Source organism: Camellia sinensis, chromosome 15, assembly GCF_055761805.1.
Source record: "Camellia sinensis isolate YWXY chromosome 15, ASM5576180v1, whole genome shotgun sequence".
Taxonomy (NCBI): Eukaryota; Viridiplantae; Streptophyta; class Magnoliopsida; order Ericales; family Theaceae; genus Camellia; species Camellia sinensis.
Genome location: NC_138975.1, coordinates 10,612,380 through 10,626,081, shown reverse-complemented (window position 1 = coordinate 10,626,081; position 13,702 = coordinate 10,612,380). Strand labels below are relative to the sequence as shown.

General features: G+C 41.4%; 1 long non-coding RNA gene across 1 annotated transcript; it reads left to right on the top strand.

Annotated features, from left to right (window-relative positions):
* Positions 1-758: 758 nt before the first annotated feature.
* LOC114308970 (uncharacterized) lies at positions 759-1,650 on the top strand. The gene is made up of 2 exons (XR_003645643.2): positions 759-901; positions 1,504-1,650. It is a non-coding gene; the product is annotated as an uncharacterized LOC114308970 (long non-coding RNA).
* Positions 1,651-13,702: the final 12,052 nt, after the last annotated feature.

Genomic DNA, 13,702 nt, shown 5'->3' with positions numbered 1-13,702 from the left:
CATTTCGTTGTCCCTTCCGACCTGTCACCTTGGCCAAAAGTCTATGTTGTAGCTTACCTTGTTCAGGGTGAGAGCATGCTGTCCCAATGGAGAGGTGTTGTCGTAATAAATGCAGTGAGGGGCTGCATTAATGGCGATGTGCAGGGGCAATAACTTTGCAGATCTTTGTCTGCTGATGTGACTTGCGCTTTACTTGCCACGTATCTGAATATCATTGGTCCTTCATGCCATGTTGACTTCCAGATGGTGCTAGGCCTTATCAGTTGGGTTATGTATTGGGCCCTAAGTGGTAGGCTTGGGTTGTTCATAGTGGGTTATGGCCTTTATGGGCCTACCTGTAACAACCCATATTTTTAATTGTTATGTAGAATTTATACTAATATTATTTAATCTCGGTTCGGAAAATATATAATTTATTGTATATTATTATGTGTAATTTTATAAAATAATATAATTATTAAAAGTTTAGGGGTCAAAATATAAATAATAATAATATAGATAATATAAATAATAATAATAATGGGTGTGGTACTAAAATAAATAACTTATTTTCTATTAGTATAAGATATAGTGTAATTTAACTAAGAATTAAATTATTTATATAATTATATTAAAACATTGGGTCAAAAGGTAATTATCTTAAATATCTATTAAGGATAAGAACGAATTAATGATAAGCGAATGGAGAAGTGACACGTGGCAAGCCGTGGCTTGGTGCCCACGGCTGCCTTTGCATATAAGGGGCGAAGTGCCCAAAAAGAAAAGAGGGCAGGAAAGAAAGAAAAGGAAAGAAAAGAAAGAGAGAAAGGAAAGGAAAGAAAAGAGAGGAAGAAAGGAAAGAATAGTGGAAGCTAAAAAGGACTTTGATAGTGGAAATAAAAAGTAAGATATTAAAGTTAAGGTAAGTTATATTATACCTTGAGTTACCAAAATGTATTTTACTTATGTTTTGACTTACCAAAATCTATTTTATACAAGTTATGCTTTATTAGTATATTTATAAAAGTTATGTTTTATAAAGGTTTCAGTCACGTGGATTATTGTCTGAACCCTAATTGCTTTAAAGGAAACCCATGGATATGTCTGTTTTCCTCTTAAAGAATATTTGGCTATGACCTTATATGAAAATATGTTTTGTAAGTACCACCACGGAAATCCATGCTTTGGAGGACTTAAATAACCATTGGCTTAGTGAGTCCCATGCCTTGGGGGACTTAAATAACCATTGGCTTAGTGATTGACCACTTTGTGGTCCAGTGTTTGTCGTGGATCCATTGACCAGTGTAGTGCTTGGCACTTAGTGATGTACCGTGGTTATGGTTGTATAGTGATTTCCGTATTATATGTGAAATGATCTGATGTATATATCAAATGATTTTCGTGTTATATGTATCAAGCTCTTTTTGGCCTAACTAATTATCCATGGTGAATTTTATGCCTTATACTCTTAGTATAATATTTCTCACTTTGCCATGAGCTTATAGTTTTTTTTACCACTTTCAGGTGACATGTCGGGACAGCGTGTGGGATAGGCACAAAGCACCTTTGTTGATGTATTTTTTTTTTATGTAAAAATCGGCCTTTTTGGTCAATACCTTTTGTAATAAAAATAGAAGCTCCAATGATTATTTTAGTACCCTTATTTAAATATTTCTTCCGCTTGCGTTTATTAATTTGTTTAAAGATTTGGCCAGAGGTAACCTCAATTACTGGCCATCACGATGCCTAACCCTTGGGTACGGGGAGCGGGTCGTGACACTACCCACGTCAGTAGTCCCCATTCCCAAGTGCAGCTTTAGTCCAACGAAGGGAATAATGAGAAAGATGGGGGTTGAAGGTCGAGGGAAAGGAACGACCGACCAGAAGTGGCTGAGTGGAGGGACCGACCGTGAGGAGGGCCGACCGCGAAGGGTGACCGAGTGGGCAATATTTTAAAAATCGGACCGGTGAACGAACCGGAAAAAGGATCGGGTGGACGGGTCACCGGTTCAACCGTCGGGTTGAACCGGAATTGAACCGTGACGTAATAAATATATTAAAATTATATTTAAATAAAAATATAAGCAATAAAATTATAAATTAAAAATATTAAATTATCTTAAATATTTGTCTTAATATTTTTTTTACTAAAAAATATAATAATATATTTTGAAATATTATTAATTTCAATTTTGGAAGATGAAATCAAATATTTAATATTCCCTCCATATGATTTTAATTCAAATAATTTGATTGAAAGGAGAGCAAAATTTTTGGACGGATATCAAAATTTCAATATTCCCTCCAATACATTTGATTGAATCCCACATGGATTTCTTAAGTCTTTTTGAAAGAATTTTTTTCTTATAAATAGGTGAAGACTTTCACAATAATTTCATCAAAACTCTTAATGGGATTCCTCACAAGAGGAGACCCTTAAAAAAGAGTTTCAAATTAAAATTTTCTTATATTCTTATATTTTATATATATATATAATATATATATATATATATAATAAGAAAGAAAGAAAAGAAAGAAAAAAAAAAAAGGAGCCGGACAAGTTCGATCAACCCGTGATCGGGTCAACCGGTTCGTTCGTTTAACCGGTGGGTTCACCGGTTTTCAATAAATAGTCCAGTTTTTGCAATTGGCCGGTTTAAGAGGGCTAATCGGACCGGAACCCCATCCGGTCACCGGTTGAACCGGCTGGTCCGGTCCGGGTTTCAAAACCTTGCGAGTGGGGGGACCGATCATGAAGAGGGCCGACCGCGAAGGGTAGCCGAGTGGAGGGACCGACCATAAGGAAGGCCGACCGCGGAGGGTAGCCGAGTGGAGGGACCGATCGTGAGGAGGGCCGATCGCGAAAGGTAGCCGAGTGGAGGGACCGATCGTGAGGAGGGCCGACCGTGAAGGGTAGCCGAGTGGAGGGACTGATCGTGAGGATGGTCGACGGCGAAGGGTAGCCGAGTGGAGGGACTGACCTTGAGAAGGGCCGACCGCGAAAGGTAGCCGAGTGGAGGAACCGATCATGAGGAGGGCCGACCGCAAAGAGTAGCCGAGGGGAGGGACCGACCTTGAGAAGGGCCAACCGCGAAAGGTGAGGTGGCGAGGTGCGGGGCTTGAGAGGCGGCGCATCACGTGATGACTTGAAGTGGAAAAGACAGGGTAGGGGAAGGGGGCAGTGAATCGTGGTCGTACACGTGACAGCATCTCGTGGTGGGGAAGATTAGGCATTTGTCACGACCCAAACCCGGCCCTATGGGTTTAGCACCGTAACCGGCCAGTAATCCGAGATTACCGAAGGCCTGCTGAACAGTAATACAGTGAAACAGAGTACAGGGCCTGGCGGAAGCCAATACAGTAAATAAATAGTGTCCATTGAGCTGTGACAGTCTGTATGCAAAAAGGCTTTTCATACATTATACAAAAACAGTACAGAACAGTATACACAATATTCACATCCACTTAACTAGGGACTCAACCCCACATAACAGTACAGAAAACATTCCGTCTGTACAACACAGTATACAAAATTAACAGTCACACAGTACAAGGACCTAATCCCTGTATAACAGTACAGTAAACAGTCAGTCTATACAAAACAGTGAAACAGTACAAAAAGGGGGAAATTCTAAAACACCCCTAAGCCTTAACAGTAGGCTCGGAACCTCGCAGTGAGGCACAAAGGCTGGCTTGACAAAACTGGAGTAACCCTGACGCCTCTAGCTGCGGTCTGGTGCCTGTACACCTACATATATATATGAGCAGTGAGCTAAAGCCCAGTGAATAACATAAAGCGTAAAGGGGTTTAGAATGAATGTCCTTACAGTAATGAAAACAGTTCATTTCAATCAGTAATTCAGTTGCTCAGTACAGTAAACAGTCATATGTGGTACATCCATTAGCATAACAGTAACAGTAGGTCTTAAAAGACCGAACAGTAATGATGGCCATCAGTCAGTAAACAGTAGTGGTTCCACAAGGAAACCGACAGAGATCTCTGTGACAGTAACAGTAACAGTAAACCGTAGATACTAAGGATGCCACAGTACAGTTCAGAAATAAAGGACATACATTCATTTAGTAAATAATACCAGTTCAGTAAACAGTTCAGTTCAGTATTCAGAAGATAATCAGTTGAACATATCTTTACACAATTGTTACTCACAGAGTTCTGGGCTACAGTATGCTAGAGCGTGTCTCCCCAGTTGCCAACCCTACACAGTTCACAGGTTGAACACACTAAGCTACACAGTTGGGAAATCTCATAACTTAATCCCTAATTTGCCTTGGTGTGTTCTACAATGATATCCTCATCAAGGTGCCTTAAACTAGGCCTAAGAATGCCTAGGATGGGATGAGGATACAAAAATACACTTAGAAAACATTTCGCAAAGTTTGCTGAAAATAGGAGCCTCGCTCGAGCGAGACTTTCTACGCTCGAGCGTAAGTCCAAAATCAAAGGCTTCGCTCGAGCGAGGAATCCTTCGCTCGAGCAGTCTGCAAAACAGTAAAAGTACTAGATGCTGAAATTTTACGCGCGATGGTCGCTCGATGGTCGCTCGAGCGGAGCCCTGGACAAAGGTGCTCGCTCGAGCGGGGAATCCTTCGCTCGAGCGAGGAAGCCAAATCTGGAATTTCCAGATTTGCCTCCCAAGCTCAAACCAAGCATTCAACCACTCCAAACTCGACCTCTTGGGCCCAAATTCTGGAAAACATCATTAAATTCAATGTATAACAAGTTTCAAAGCTCAATTTATGAATTCAAGCCCCAAAGGTGAGTCAATTAGAACCATATTCAAACCCATTTTCAAGAATATGAAGAACATGCAAACATGCAAGGATTTAAACCAAATCAAAGCTTCAAAGCTTGTTCAAATGAGCTCATTCTTTTCAAAACAAGATGAAAACATGGTCTACTCTTACAACATGGACATGCATGTAACCATTTACCATGAATTCAACTCAAAACTCATTAATTCAACCATGCATGCAAGAAATGAGCTTCAATTCACCATTAATGACCCAAATCATGACTTAGTTCTACAATGAAGCATGAACCATGCAAGAACTAGTTCAATAGCATCAATAAGAAGATAAGATCCTTACCTAGAGCTTGAATTAGAAGACTAGGAGCTCAAATATGCAATCTATACTTCAATTCCTTCAATTCTCCAAGCAAAACCCAAGGTAGAATTCAATTCCTCTCACTCTCTCTCCTCTCTTCCCTCTTGGTCGGCAATGAGAAGGAAAATGGCTGAGGAAATGTTGTTCTTGGCTCAAGTATGTGTGTGAGATAGTGGCCCACTCAATGGCAAAACGGTAATTAAGTCCAACTCTTCAATTGGCTTATTTTAATCTAATTTAATCATACCTAATCAATTTTCAGATACTTATACCATAAAATCACATTAAATATGAGGGTCACGTAACATCAATCGGTTTCTAGTTCGGCCGCCGATAAGGCCTTCAAATAGCAGTTTAAACATATAAACATGAACAGATAATCAGACAATCAAACAGATAGAATGCAATTAACTAACATATACTCAGTCAATTCAGTTTCAACTTCAGTCAGTCGGTTCAGTATTTCATTCAGTTCGATTATCAGTTAGTTATCAGTCATTATCAGCTTCGTTTAACAGTAATCGGTGATTAACGGTAATCAATCGGTCATAAATCAGTAAACAGTACGAGGGTTGTTACAGTCTCCCCTCCTTATAAAGAGTTTAGTCCTCTAAACTCGAGTTACCTTCATTCTGGAAGAAAACAGGATTCAGTGGAAACAGTTCAGGATATCGTTTAGCCATGTCATATTCCCTTTCCCAAGTGGCATACACGCCACCATGGTTCTGCCAGTCAACTTTCACTAACGGGATCTCTTTGTTCCTCAGTTTCTTGATCCGTCTGTTAACAATCTGTATAGGCCGTTCCTCGTAAGTGTAGTCATCACTCAGCACTACACGAGTAGGCTCTATTACATGGAAAGGATCCCGAAGGTAGTCTCTCAACATAGAGACGTGGAAGACGTTATGCATATGCTCCATTTCAGGAGGGAGCGCGACTTGATACGCCACCGGATTGATTTTCTCAGTAATCTCATACGGTCCGACATATCTCGGCGCTAACTTGCCTTTGACTCCAAAACGAGTCTGGCCTTTCATCGGTGTCACTTTCACAAAAACATGATCACCTACTTCGTACTCTCTGTCCCGTCTTCTAACATCGGCATAACTCTTCTGTCTGCTCTGCGCAGTTTTCAGTCTCTGTTGTATCAGTTTCACTTTCTCAGTCGTTTCATATACAATTTCGGGCCCAAGCAAAGGCCCATCTCCAACTTCTGCCCAGCAAATCGGAGATCTACATTTTCTGCCATACAATGCCTCGAAAGGCGCCATGCCAATACTTGAATGATAGCTATTGTTGTAGGCGAATTCAGCTAAGGGCAAATGGCTTTCCCAGTTTCCCTGAAAATCAAGGACACACATTCTCAGTAAATCCTCCAGAGTTTGGATGGTCCTTTCTGACTGTCCATCTGTCTGAGGATGATAGGCACTACTCAGCCTCAATTCAGTACCCAATGCAGTCTGTAGGCTCTGCCAGAACCTCGATGTAAACTTCGAATCCCTGTCAGAAACAATAGACACAGGCACTCCATGCAGTCTCACAATCTCATCAATATAAATCACGGCCAATTTATCCGCATTATAAATTGTCTTGACAGGTAAGAAGTGAGCAGATTTAGTCAGTCTATCAACAATAACCCAAATGGAATCCATACCTTTTCTGGAGTGAGGTAATCCAACGATAAAATCCATCGTGATATGCTCCCATTTCCACTCTGGTATGGGTAGGGGTTGCAATAGTCCGGCAGGTCGTTGATGTTCAGCTTTGACCTGTTGGCAATGAAGACATTTGGATACAAAATCAGCAATTTCTTTCTTCATTCCCGGCCACCAGAAATTCTGTTTCAAATCTTGGTACATTTTCGTATTCCCCGGGTGGATAGACAATTTCGAATTGTGGCCTTCTTGCAGAACTCTTCTTTTCAGTTCAGTATCATTTGGTACACACAGTCTTTCATGAAATTTCAGTACATTGTTCTCAAATTTGAATCCCGGTCTCGGTTTAGATTCTCTTTCTTCGATGATCTTCTTCAAGAAATCATCCAATTGCTGTTTTTCTTTAATCTCTTCAATCAGTGCTGGTTGAGCAGAAATAGCAGCCAAGGTTCCACCTTGTTCTCTCAAAACAATTTCAATTTCAGATTTTTCAAGGTCACAAAGCAACTCTTTCTGTCCGGTAAGCAAACAGGCTAAGTTTCTAATCGATTTCCGGCTCAATGCATCGGCAACGGTATTGGCTTTTCCCGGATGGTACAAAATTTGTAGGTCATAGTCTTTAATCAGTTCTAGCCATCTTCGCTGTCTCATATTCAGTTCTTTCTGTGTAAAGAAATATTTCAGACTCTTATGGTCGGTGTATACTTCACATGTCACCCCGTACAGATAGTGACGCCAGATTTTCAGTGCAAACACCACTGCAGCAAGTTCCAGGTCATGGGTCGGGTAGTTCTTTTCATGTGGTCTCAGTTGTCGGGAAGCATAAGCAATAACTCTCCCATTCTGCATTAAAACACACCCCAGACCCTTATGAGAAGCATCACTAAATACAGTATAACCATCCGTACCTGAAGGTAAGGTAAGAACTGGTGCAGTCACAAGTCGAGTTTTCAACTCCTGGAAAGCAGATTCTCTTTGGTCGGTCCAGTCAAATGATGTCCCCTTTTGTGTTAACTGAGTCAATGGTAGGGCAATTTTGGAGAAATCTTTGACAAATCTTCTGTAATATCCAGCCAATCCCAAAAAGCTTCGGACTTCAGTCACATTTGTTGGTCTAGGCCAGTTCACTACAGCTTCAATTTTCTGCGGATCAACAGAAATTCCATCTTTGCTAACAACATGCCCCAAAAACATAACATGGTCAAGCCAAAATTCACATTTAGACAGTTTAGCATACAGTTTCTGTTCCCTTAAGGTTTGTAGGGCAAGTCTCAGATGATGTTCATGCTGTTCTATACTTTTGGAGTAAATCAATATGTCATCGATAAATACAACAATAAAGTCATCAAGGTACGGTTTAAAAACTCTGTTCATGAGGTCCATAAAAGCAGCTGGTGCGTTCGTGACTCCAAAAGGCATAACTAGAAATTCATAATGTCCATACCTTGTTCTAAAAGCAGTTTTATCAATGTCTTCCGGTTTAACCTTCAACTGATGGTATCCGGATCTGAGATCAATCTTGGAAAATACTTTAGCACCCTGTAACTGATCAAACAGGTCATCAATACGCGGTAATGGGTATTTGTTCTTTACAGTTACCTTATTCAGTTCACGGTAGTCAATGCACAGTCTCAGTGAGCCATCTTTCTTCTTTACAAACAAAACTGGTGCACCCCATGGTGAGGTACTGGGTCTGATGAACTTTTTATCTAACAGTTCTTGCAGTTGCACTTTCAACTCCTTCAGTTCAGTTGGAGCCATTCGGTAAGGAGCTTTCGAAACTGGCTGTGTTCCGGGAATCACATCCACGGTGAATTCAATCTCCCTGTCAATCAAATCTCCTGGAAGATTATCTGGAAAAACATCTGGAAATTCCCTGACTATAGGAATACAATTCACATCAGTTTTAATACTATCATCAGTAGACACAGTCAGTACAGAACACAGATATCCTTTACATCCCTTTCTAATTAGTTTAACAGCCTTCACAGATGAAATCAAATACGGAGGAGGTACTACTCCACTCCCATTAAACACAAATTCAGGCAAACCAGGTGGACGGAAAACAACTTGCTTGGTCACACAGTCAATAGTGGCATGATATTTTTGTAACCAATCCATCCCCAATATTACGTCAAAATGATCAATGTTCAATGGCAGTAAATCAATAAACAGATGCATATCCCCAACAATAATTTCACATGCGGGGTACATATAAGCACATGTCATGGACCCTCCTACGGGTGATGATACGGCTAGCAGATAGTTCATAGGTTCTAAGGGTCTATTCAATTTCCGTGAGAAAGCATGCGATACATAAGAATGTGTAGACCCCGAATCAATCAGTACATATGCATTTTGAGTACAGATAGAGAGAATACCTGACACAACGGTCTCGGTATTCTGCACATCTCCCGGTACTAGTGCGAACACTCGGCCTTGCCTCATAGGCTCTTTCCCGGTAGCTTTAGGGTTAGGCTTTGGTGGAGCATTTGATACTGCTGCGCTTGGTGCAGCTTTACCACTGGCTTGTGGAGCAGAGGGGCAGTCTTTAACCATGTGGCCCACCTTGCCACACCTGTAACAGGCTCCAGATATTCTGTAGCAAACCCCTTTGTGCTTCTTGCCACATTCAGAACAGGGTGGTATGAAACCACTCCCTTGGCTGGGGCTAGTTGTCAACCCCGTATTCTGTTTCTTGTTGGCTGGGTTGTGCTTGCCTTTCTTAAATTTGAAACTCTGCCTTTTTCCATGCCATTCAGTCGTTGGTGTTTCAGATTGTTTCACTGCTGCAATGTTCGACTCGGCCATCAATGCCCGGTCGAGAACACCCACAAAAGTCGGTAATTTCAAAACATTTATCCGGTCAAGTATTGCCACATTAAGGCCACCTTCAAATTTCCTGGCCTTCTTATATTCAGTATCCACCATGTGCGGTGCATAACGGGCAAGTTCAGTAAATTTGGTTTCATATTCTGCAACGGACATTGTGCCCTGCTTCAACTGTTCAAATTCGGTCACTTTTCTATCCCTGACACACTGAGGGAAGTACTTTTCAAAGAAGGACTCCTTGAACTGAGCCCAAGTCATAACAGTGTTTGTTTCACGGATTAACATCCACCACCTTCTAGCTTCTTCTTGTAAGGTGAAGGTAGCTAACAGTACTTTATTCGCTTCAGAGCACGGGAACACCTCAAATAATTTCTCTGTCTCAAGCACCCACGCTTCAGCTTTTAACGGTTCAAGGCCTCCCTGGAAGGATGACGGTTTCATCTTACTGAATTTATGGGTGAGAGCAATAATATCCCCATCATTCACATTCACATTAGGTTCCGGCTGTACCGGAGGAGGAGGTGGGGGCGGTTGGTTCTGTTGTTGTTCAAGTCTAGCAGTTATCAGTTCGATCATTCTTTCCATTCTTTCCATTCTTGCCTCAGTAGATGAGGACTCAGGTTCATTTGCATTGTCCATTTCACTATAAGCAGTTATAACAGTTTTAAACATAAGCAATCATTTGTTTCATAGTTTAACACATTAACAGATATTCAGTCATAACATAGCCACACACTTTTCAAGTTCATGAGATGTCCTAATTACTTTTTCTAGGACCCCCTATAGCTCATTTGGACACGTGTGTGCGGTATAACTCGTGGTAAGTATCGCTCTGATACCACTCTGTCACGACCCAAACCCGGCCCTATGGGTTTAGCACCGTAACCGGCCAGTAATCCGAGATTACCGAAGGCCTGCTGAACAGTAATACAGTGAAACAGAGTACAGGGCCTGGCGGAAGCCAATACAGTAAATAAATAGTGTCCATTGAGCTGTGACAGTCTGTATGCAAAAAGGCTTTTCATACATTATACAAAAACAGTACAGAACAGTATACACAATATTCACATCCACTTAACTAGGGACTCAACCCCACATAACAGTACAGAAAACATTCCGTCTGTACAACACAGTATACAAAATTAACAGTCACACAGTACAGGGACCTAATCCCTGTATAACAGTACAGTAAACAGTCAGTCTATACAAAACAGTGAAACAGTACAAAAAGGGGGAAATTCTAAAACACCCCTAAGCCTTAACAGTAGGCTCGGAACCTCGCAGTGAGGCACAAAGGCTGGCTTGACAAAACTGGAGTAACCCTGACGCCTCTAGCTGTGGTCTGGTGCCTGTACACCTACATATATATATGAGCAGTGAGCTAAAGCCCAGTGAATAACATAAAGCGTAAAGGGGTTTAGAATGAATGTCCTTACAGTAATGAAAACAGTTCATTTCAATCAGTAATTCAGTTGCTCAGTACAGTAAACAGTCATATGTGGTACATCCATTAGCATAACAGTAACAGTAGGTCTTAAAAGACCGAACAGTAATGATGGCCATCAGTCAGTAAACAGTAGTGGTTCCACAAGGAAACCGACAGAGATCTCTGTGACAGTAACAGTAACAGTAAACCGTAGATACTAAGGATGCCACAGTACAGTTCAGAAATAAAGGACATACATTCATTTAGTAAATAATACCAGTTCAGTAAACAGTTCAGTTCAGTATTCAGAAGATAATCAGTTGAACATATCTTTACACAATTGTTACTCACAGAGTTCTGGGCTACAGTATGCTAGAGCGTGTCTCCCCAGTTGCCAACCCTACACAGTTCACAGGTTGAACACACTAAGCTACACAGTTGGGAAATCTCATAACTTAATCCCTAATTTGCCTTGGTGTGTTCTACAATGATATCCTCATCAAGGTGCCTTAAACTAGGCCTAAGAATGCCTAGGATGGGATGAGGATGCAAAAATACACTTAGAAAACATTTCGCAAAGTTTGCTGAAAATAGGAGCCTCGCTCGAGCGAGACTTTCTACGCTCGAGCGTAAGTCCAAAATCAAAGGCTTCGCTCGAGCGAGGAATCCTTCGCTCGAGCGGTCTGCAAAACAGTAAAAGTACTAGATGCTGAAATTTTACGCGCGATGGTCGCTCGATGGTCGCTCGAGCGGAGCCCTGGACAAAGGTGCTCGCTCGAGCGGGGAATCCTTCGCTCGAGCGAGGAAGCCAAATCTGGAATTTCCAGATTTGCCTCCCAAGCTCAAACCAAGCATTCAACCACTCCAAACTCGACCTCTTGGGCCCAAATTCTGGAAAACATCATTAAATTCAATGTATAACAAGTTTCAAAGCTCAATTTATGAATTCAAGCCCCAAAAGTGAGTCAATTAGAACCATATTCAAACCCATTTTCAAGAATATGAAGAACATGCAAACATGCAAGGATTTAAACCAAATCAAAGCTTCAAAGCTTGTTCAAATGAGCTCATTCTTTTCAAAACAAGATGAAAACATGGTCTACTCTTACAACATGGACATGCATGTAACCATTTACCATGAATTCAACTCAAAACTCATTAATTCAACCATGCATGCAAGAAATGAGCTTCAATTCACCATTAATGACCCAAATCATGACTTAGTTCTACAATGAAGCATGAACCATGCAAGAACTAGTTCAATAGCATCAATAAGAAGATAAGATCCTTACCTAGAGCTTGAATTAGAAGACTAGGAGCTCAAATATGCAATCTATACTTCAATTCCTTCAATTCTCCAAGCAAAACCCAAGGTAGAATTCAATTCCTCTCACTCTCTCTCCTCTCTTCCCTCTTGGTCGGCAATGAGAAGGAAAATGGCTGAGGAAATGTTGTTCTTGGCTCAAGTATGTGTGTGAGATAGTGGCCCACTCAATGGCAAAACGGTAATTAAGTCCAACTCTTCAATTGGCTTATTTTAATCTAATTTAATCATACCTAATCAATTTTCAGATACTTATACCATAAAATCACATTAAATATGAGGGTCACGTAACATCAATCGGTTTCTAGTTCGGCCGCCGATAAGGCCTTCAAATAGCAGTTTAAACATATAAACATGAACAGATAATCAGACAATCAAACAGATAGAATGCAATTAACTAACATATACTCAGTCAATTCAGTTTCAACTTCAGTCAGTCGGTTCAGTATTTCATTCAGTTCGATTATCAGTTAGTTATCAGTCATTATCAGCTTCGTTTAACAGTAATCGGTGATTAACGGTAATCAATCGGTCATAAATCAGTAAACAGTACGAGGGTTGTTACAGCATTGGGCCAAAAGTGAAACGATAGGTCATTATAGAGTGTTGAAAGGACAGTTTTGGCGGTGTTTTGAAAAATTTTCAAACTGGCAAAATTTAATAGGGACCCTTGGAATATGGGCAAACCTTAGGCCTTTGGGATTATTCGCTTTACTTATCTTTGTGCAAAACATCAAAACGTTCCAAGCGTAAACTCCTTCGTTGCTAACGATACGCCCCTGCAACACTTCTTGAATTTTCTTGCTCCTGCATCCGAAGCTATTCGAAGATATACGAGAGAGATGGCACAAGAGGAAGCAACCACCGCAAGGGTTGATCCCCTAGGGGATGATGACGCGGTTGACCTGGCGGAACAATATAAGAGGGAAAGGCAAGTGGAGAAGTCAGGGGAGCCGGCGGGTTTACCTCGTCCGTTGACAATGATAGCGGCTCCGAAGCCAATTAGCTAGGATGAGCCAGATCACTGGCATACGAAGGCCGACAAGTCAGTCGTTACGGCGGAGGAGTTGGAGGATATGCGGGAAAAATACCAGGTGCTTGAAGAAATAGAGTTAATGTCACCGACAGCAACGGAGAGGCCATCCGACACCCGGCCGGGGGAGTTTGCCCTCTACGAGGAGGCGTTGAAGGGAGGGTTGAGGTTGCCGCTTCCACAACTGGTAGTGGATGTCCTCAACCGACTGGAAGTGGCGCCAGGCCAACTAATGCCCAACGCATGGAAGATTATACTGGCCTGTGCAAGTGCGTTGCCGAAGGCGAATGAGGGGGCGGCCATGGCGGTGGATGAGTTTTTTGCCT